This window comes from Petaurus breviceps, unplaced genomic scaffold (assembly GCF_028583685.1).
Source record: "Petaurus breviceps papuanus isolate PSGF00001 unplaced genomic scaffold, PetGlider_PUasm1.0 99, whole genome shotgun sequence".
Classification (NCBI taxonomy): Eukaryota; Metazoa; Chordata; class Mammalia; order Diprotodontia; family Petauridae; genus Petaurus; species Petaurus breviceps.
The window spans coordinates 10558797-10567052 of record NW_027187465.1 but is presented as its reverse complement, the minus strand read 5'-3'; the positions used below and the strand labels follow the sequence as shown (position 1 = coordinate 10567052).

At 48.2% G+C, this 8256-nt stretch overlaps 1 protein-coding gene across 1 annotated transcript in view; it reads left to right on the top strand.

Moving 5' to 3' along the window:
- The first annotated feature begins 212 nt into the window (after window positions 1-212).
- Window positions 213-8256, top strand: part of WSCD2 (WSC domain containing 2) — a 158156-nt gene continuing 150112 nt past the window's right edge. Inside the window, exon 1 of the mRNA XM_069081392.1 lies at window positions 213-780. The gene's annotated coding sequence lies outside the window, so the exon portion shown is untranslated. The remainder of the gene's footprint in view (window positions 781-8256) is intronic.

Here is an 8256-nt window from a genome sequence, read left to right as displayed (position 1 = left end):
AGTAGGTAGTGCTGTAGGCCTGCTGAATAGAGTGGCAGCGGAGGCAGCCGCTGCAGCAGCAGCCGAGCAGAGAAGAGACCAGGCAGCCCGATAGAGATGTTAACTGAGCGAGAGCCCGAGAGCCTCCCGCCACAGCATCAGTAGCCGGGCTGCAGCCTCCGCACCTTGGCCGACTCCCACGGCCCGCGCCCCCTGCCCGCCCCTCGGGCCCCGGATCGGAGGCACGGGCTGCAGCCCTGCCCGGGCAGGCGGCTGCCCGGGATGGGCACAGGCTCTGCCCCCTGCCCAGCCTCGGCTGCGTGAGTGGGAGGCTGCTGCGGTCACTGCTTTAGCCATCCTGGCCCGGGGGGCGCCAGTGCTGCTGCTGCTGCTGCATTGGGGGGCGCAGGCCCCCCACCCCGCCTCCGCTGCTCCCCACACTTACTTTTCCTCCCCCTGCGGCTTCTCGCCCGGGCAGGAAAAATAACAGCGAGCTCAGAGCTCAGCTGGGGGAGAGCTTGGTTTGTCTTTTTTTTTCCTTTTAAACACACACACACACACACACACACGCACACACACACACACACGCATACGCACACACGCGTACACACACACACTTGCACACATACATACACACACACACACGGATCTCCTCCGCGCAAATGCAGCAATCTTAGACCTGGAAGGAGCTTGGGGCAGCACAGAGAGCCCGCCTGGGCTCCAGCGCTGAGGGGGAGATACTAGGCAAGCTCCCTGCACACAGCTACTGGCGGAGTTCAGAGTCTCCTGACGACCCCACAGGTAACAGGGCAAAGGGAGGGGGCAGTGTGTGTGTGGAAAACTGAAAGACCGAGGTGGGGGCGGCCAAGAGCCAAAGGGACCAAACTAAGATCGGAAGAACTGAGCGTTTCATCCCAAGGAACTGGAATTGCATCTCCAGGCAACACCCTCCCCCCACCATGGGGGTGGGGGAGCCGAGCCATTGGTTCATCATAGTCAGGGATGGCTTGGGGAAGGTGCCAGACAGACCTGACCAGGTTCAGGGAGAAACTTTCACTTCCCCAGGGGAAAATGAAGTGGCATTTGGAGCATAGCCGAGCCCTGTCTGTGAGCAGGCGGCTAGGGGGCTTCTCTTCTGCGGGGAGCCCAGCTCTCTTTCTGAGGACTAGATGGACAGTTTGGGAGACGTTATTGGTAAAAAGGATAAATGGGTTCTTTCATTTACACTTGTTAACAGCCCTACAAAGGGAAATGATAGGGGCTGCCTGGGAGGCTCAGGGGAGGGGAGAAACTAACCATTTTTTCTCAAGTTTGCCGTTGATAATGGGATGTCTTGGAGATTTCTGGAGATGAGACCCTCCACGATTATGAGGCAGGCAGGATTTGGGGTAGGTTGGGAAAGAGGCTAGGCACGGTCATTGTTTGCTATCCTATGTTCCACCAGTACAGAAAACCAAATGTAAGAGATTTTAAGATTAGATGAAATTGTGGACTGCTAACATGGTCATGTGAGTGTGCATGTGTGAGTGTGTGTGTGTGTGTGTGTATGTGTGTGCTGGGTGGGGGTGTAGAAGTTCAAGGGGTGAAGAACAACCAAACCTCTGCTCCTCCTTTCTCAAGAACCCACTCATTGTTTGTTCAGAGCCCAAACGGCTGAGTCTCCAAAGACCCTGCTGGCTCCCTGCATGTACAAAGCGTAGCTACTGGGGGAAAGGAAAGGGTGGAAGTTTGCCAGCACTGAGAAGATTCAATAGAAGGACTGAAGGTATATTTCCATCCCTCACCCTCTAAGAGATATTTAGGGCTGCAGGAGGACCTTTCCAACCATCTGGTTTAATCCCCTTGTTTGACAGAAAAGGAAACTGAGGCCTCAAGAGCCTTCAGGGTAGACTCCTCATTGGCATTAAGGTGGGAGAAGGTCAGAACTCGATAAGGCCAAACTTTTCTGCAAGTGAAGGACTGGGATGGGGATGGTAGTTTGAAGGTGGTCAGGCCTCCAGCCAACACACAGCACTTATATCTTGATAGCCCCATGACAAAGGATCCTAGATCTGAAATAGGAAAGGACCCCAGAAAATGTCTAGTCCAATCCTCTCATTTTATATATGGGGAAACGGAGACCCAGACTTATGATCATAGAAGTATATGTAGAGTGCCAGAAGGGACCATGGAGGTAATCTAGCCCAACCTCCTTCCCATTTTAAAGATGTTAAGATCACAGATTTAAAGCTAAAAGAGATCGGAAAGGCAGTCTGTCTATTCTTTCCCTGTCATTTTCCAGATGAGGAAATGGAAGTCGGAGGAGGTATAGTGACTTGCCCGCTGACACACAGCTAGGAAGTATCATTCAAACCCATGTTCTCTGTTTCCCAGTCTCCCCTGAGAGCCAGATGCCACCCTTCTGGCCCAGGCTACACTGGCTCACCTCTATTTTTTGCTGCGTTGTGGTTGAGAGACATGGGGCCAATGTGTTGGTCTGGCCAGGTGCTGGATGCCCTAAGGGGACAATCTACATGGAAACATCCTTTCTGCCCCATGTTCCCCCCTGAAGTGCTTTCTCCTGAGGCCTTTAGCTCATGCCTGGAGTTTGAACTCAAGTAGACTTTGCTCTTCAATTCTCCTGTGGGATAATCAATGACAACCTGGGGAGCAGCTCTGACCTAGGATGGGACTGGCTTTTTGCCAAGCCACTGGAAATGTTAACTGGACCTCCCTGCCCCCAATCCCATGCTGGTCCTGAATGAAGAGGGGTGATTGTGTCCTGTGGTTTGCCTGCAAGGCAGACACCAGGATAATGATCCCACTCTGGCCTCTAGACAGGCCAGGGAGGCATTCCTCCAGAGCCAGGGGGTGGGGGATTGTCACCACCCTGGAACTGACAGGGGCCCCTTAGCTGGGGCCAACCTCAGAGTTATTTCTAGAGGGTTGCTGAAACCAGGTGTCAAAGGCAGACACCAGTCCAAAGCAGCGTGGTCAAGTTGTATCAGCTCTGGTCTGGGAGGTGAGAGATCTGGGATCTTGCCCAGGCTCTGCCACAACCTGCTGGACTTTGGGCAAGCCTCAGTTTCCTCATCTGACAGATTAAAAATTTTGGATGAAGTCTCCAAGGTCCAGATTTTCTAATGCTCTCTTTTAACACTTACTAGCCCCTCTGACATGATATATTCTAAGGCATTGTCTGTCTCTAACATTCACTGCTCCTTTTACCAAAGTCCCTTCCAGGGGCTGTACCATTCTCAATTCTGGCATTCTCTATTCTAAGAGCCCACCTAGCTCTGACCTTCTGTGTCCTGAGGGCCCTCTCAGATCTAAAATTCAGTGTTCTAAGGGCCCACTCAGCCCTGACATCTAGTGTTCTAATATTCTTCCCATCTCTCACATTCTCTCTTCTAAGGTTCTCTGACATTCTGTGATTCCATTCAGCAGACATGGCTCAGTCAGGGGCAAGGGCAGATTTCCAGATGGGCTTTTCTGTGCTTGTGTTATGGCACCTGTTGTCCTGCTGGGGCCCCTGTGAGGCTAAGCCAGCTCTGCTCATACCCCAGGTGAGGTCATCTGGCAGTCCTTCCTCATCCCATGCCCAATGGCCTTATCCCTGAAGGCTCCACCCACCCCAGATCCCTATAAATCCCTGAGTGGGGCAGTCGTGTCTGAGTGGGGAGCTCCAATGGGCAGTGAGGAAGCCAGCTGTGAGAGAGTGGGAGAGCTGGAGCCACCCAGCCAGCTGCTGGGTCGCCATGACAACGTGAGGTGGAGGTAGGCTGTCTCCAATGGCTTCAGATTGGGGTAGGGTGGGGAGGGCTCCCTGGGAGCCAGGTGGAAAGACTCAGTGGCTTTGTGTTGCCAGGCATCCCCACTGCTCATTTGGGCAGAAAGACTTTCCCTGACTGGTTTGCCCAGTTCCATAGATGAAGCTTGTTGTTTCCAGACTGGAGAAGAAATATTGGAGAGAGAGAACCTGCAGCCTGGAGAGAAACAGCAACCTGGGGGGTGGAGGGTGGGTGATGGGAGCTCCAGTGTCAGTATGGTAAGGAGCAAAACAGTAGGCTGGATGTGTGATCTTGGGCAAGTCACATAATCTCTCTGGATCTCAGTTTCCTCATCTGTAAAATGAGGGAGTTCACCATCCTATGAACCTGGGGCATTCTGACCCTGTTGCAAGCTTTTTGCATTCAGTCAGGATGCTATTTCCTCTTTGCCTGTGAATGAGGATAATACCATTTGTGTTTCCTATCTCACAGGGCTGCTATGAGAATTCATCGGCTTAGTAGTGGTAGAGGAAATGAGAGCTGGGATTCTGAGGGGCTAAGGATTTGGGGTCCTTTCCAAAACTATGGGCAGCAAAGATAGGAACTAGGAACCTGGGGGAAAGCTGGGCCATCTCGACTGCCTTGAAAACACTAGGGAAGAGGGGAGAAGCATTGCAGAGAGGAGGAAGGTTGGGCCTTACCTTTCTCATCCTGAAAAAATGATTTTCTTTCTAGGTAGAGTAGGATTCGGGGCAGGTAGGTGGTGCAGCACACAGAAGGCTGGACCCAGAGTCAGAAAGACTCATCTTCCTGAGGTCAAATCTGGCCTCAGACACTCACTAGTCAGAAGCCACTGAGCAGCAGTAGGATGGGATTCAATTCAATTTTTATTGTTGTTTCAGGCACGTCCAAGTCTTTGTGACCCTACTCAGGGTTTTCTTGGCAAAGATACTGTAGTCATGTGCCATTTCCAGCTCATTTTACAAATGAGGAAACTGAGGAAAATAGGGTTAAGGGACTTGTCCAAGGTCACACAGCTAATAGGTGTCTGAGGTCAGATTTGAACTCAAGAACATTAATCTTCCTGACTTTGGGTCCAGCATTCTATCCACTGCATGACCTATTTATTGAGCACCGGAGAGGCAGATAGAGAGTAGACCTGGGAGCTGGGAAGGCCTGGGTTTGAGTCTCATCCTTGAGACATACTGCCTGTATGCCTATGTGCTAATCATTAATACTTTTGTTACTCTAGAAGTTGCTGAGTTATACTGATCCTATTTTAAAACGTGGCAGGGGGTGGGTGGGAAGGGAGCAACCGCTGTTCCAGGTGCTGAAGATAAAAATGAAAAAAATGAAATGATCCGTGACCTCAAAGAGGTTACATTCTAATGGTGGGAACGTGGAACATGAAATGTCAGAGCTAGCCAAGACCTTTAAACAGAGAATGTTGGCCGTGAGAGGGTCCTTCAAACATGCTATGTTACACAGATAGGAACAAAGTAACTCAATGTCATTTCAAGACAGTAAATGTTATTTAACTAGGAGTCTGGTGAAAGAGTTGGCACGGGACCTCTGCTTGGAAGGCAACTGGGGGTATGTGGAAGTATATTAAGGGCTCTCCATTTCTCCTAAGAGGTGAGAAATAAGCATTTATAAAGAACCTACTATGTTCCCAGCTGAACCCTTATTAAATCTCGATCTTAGAATTTTTTGTTTGCCTCTAAATACTATGAAGCAATAATAGCAATCCTTTACAAGAATTTTAGGCAGAACAATGGCTAACTTTAAGGCTTGCAAAGTGCTTTGCAAATGGGAAGTAGGTATTATTAATTATCTGTATTTTACAGAAGAGGAAACTGAGACTAAAAGAATAAGTGACTTATTCGGGGTCACATAGCTAGGAAGTGATTTGAACTCAAATCTTCACGCACCTAGGTCCAGTGTTCTATCCATCCAGTGTGAAGGAAAAGAATTTTGACTAACAGAGAACACTCTGCCCCACTTCAAGTCTCCCCAAGCAGCAATGTTTGTGTATTCATAATTTTGTTTTTAATAATATTTTCCCTGATTATGTATAAAAACAGATTATGAACATTTGGGTTTTTTTAGTTTTGAATTCCAAATCTATGCCTCTCTTCCTTCTCTCCCCCATCCCTGAGATGGTAAGCAATGATATAGGTTTACATGAATACATGTATTCATAAGTTTATTAATAAATTTATCTCTGACAGGGTTCTTTGAGATAAAGAGTGGGGCAGTGGATAGGGAACTGGACCCGGAATCAGGAAGCAGGTTCAAATTCTGCCTCTGCCCCAAAATAACTGTGTAACTCTGGGTAAATGACCTCTTTGGACCTCAGTTTCCTCATCTGTAACATGAGGGGGTTGGACTCAATGGCCCTTAAGGTGTTTTCCAGTTCTCAGTCTATTAGTCTAGACTAAACAAAATGCAGAGAAAGTGATCATTTTTCTTCTACAGGATTCAGTGTGAATATGTGTATATGTGTGTCTTTGCCTCTGTGTGTGTGAGACCAAGACAGTGGGCAGAAGGATCATAGCTCCTCACTCTTCCAATGAGTCCTCTCTATGCTCTTCTAAGTAGACAGTATCTCTTGGTTGGCTCACTTTCTGAAGGGTTGCAGAAAGCTGGATGGCAATTGATAACTACTCTACAGTGGTGGGTTGGGTGTGTTTTTTCATCCTTTCTTTTTTCAGCCAGTTAATTTTTCCCAAAGAACTGCTATCTTGCAATACTCTAATGCCTCATGTATTTCATGGGTTTCCCCGCTTCCCCTCTCCCTGGCCTTGTTAAAAGAGGACATGCCTCCTTTCCTCCCTCTTTTCCCCTTCCCTTCCTCCCCAATCACACAAACCTCTCCACAGAAGCCTGTATTTGCTGGGAGTCACTGAATAAACCTACAGATGTTAAAAGCTCAGGTATAATTTTAGGCAGAACATCTGAAAATAGGCAGCCTGGGAGTCAGTAAAACATCTTGACATTAGTGTTTCTAATTAGGAGAAACTTGTTTTCCTTAAATAAATAAATCAAGGGAAAAAGAAGACAATTGTCTGTTATTGGTAGCTCTCAGGCTCTTAGATGGATGTGGGGGGTCTGGGGAAAGGGATGGAGAGGTCATAGGCCAAGGAGGGAAGGATCCTAAATAAGGTTTTTATTTAGAGCTCATTAAAGCATTAAGGCATGTTATCATTTTAAGAGTTTTTAAAGAGCTGATTAGACAGCTTCTGAAAATGACAGCTAACCTAAGGAATTATAAGAATTGTAGAATTTCAGAGCTAGAAAAGAACCCTGAAACAAAGAATGCCAGTTAGAAGGACCCTTAGAACATGGAATGTCAGACTTGGGAGGGCTCTTATGGATAATGTAATGTCGAAGCCTGGAAGTGCCTTAGAACATGGGATGCCAGGATAGAAGAAGACAATATAGAATATTAGCTTTCAAGTGAACCTTTGAATTATAGAAGGCAGACTGTCAAAGGAGGAAGGGAGCCTGGAGAATGCATAGTCCGACGTCATCTTTTGGGTCTGGATTTGAACTCAGGTCTTCCTGATTCCAGGCTCAGCCCTCTACTAGGAATGGGGAGAGATACAGCATGTGAATTCATTTGTATGTTCCAAGGTGCTGTGCTATATGTACAAGGGAGAGAGCTGTAGGCAAAGTGCTCTGGGTCAGGTTCACCCTGGCACCAGGAGCTAAGTGGAGTGCTGCCATGCTTCATGTGGGTATTTTCCACACCAAGTTCTTTCACTTGATCTTAGGCTCTAAGATCTGAAAAGGGTTTTAAAGATTATCTAGTCTAACCCTCTGATTTTATGGGGGAGTAAATGGAGGCCCAGAGGTGTGAAGTAACTTGGGCATCGTTACATTGGTAGTAGGTGATTGGGCCAGGAATTGAACCCAGGTCATCTGACTCCAAATGCAGGGCTCTTTGCTCTATACCCCATGCCTTCAGTGCTGCCTAATGGGCATCCATGACTTCTCTCACCAAGGTCTTTTCTCCTTTGTTTGTAAGTCTCCACTGATGATGCCAGGCACACAGACCTAGTCATACACTCTGGGTCAGCCTGTCTCTTTCTAGTATTCTGTGCTATGACTTGATCCCGGATTAATAATCCTATGAGTTATAGAGTTTCTTGGCCCCTGATAGAGACAGCCCGGAACCATGATCCCTAAAGTTTTGGAGTGTAATATTGCTCCTGGAACCAGCATGCTTGCTTCCAGCCCAGCTCCCACATCTATCCTTGCGGGGAGAAATTGTCATGGAGAGAGGACCTGCTTTCCTCATCACAAATGCAACAATCGAAGACCAACTTCCACCAATAGCCAGATGGGCACAGGAATCCTGGAAGTGAAGCTGTCCTGCAGACTGCACCTGGCCCTACACCTGAAGAATAATTCCTGGGGAGAGAAAAAGGACCAATCATCTCCACCAACTGGCATCCATAAGATAGTCAAGCAAACATAGCTGAAGCAGCAAAGGAGAGAGAGAGAGAGAGAGAGAGAGAGAGAG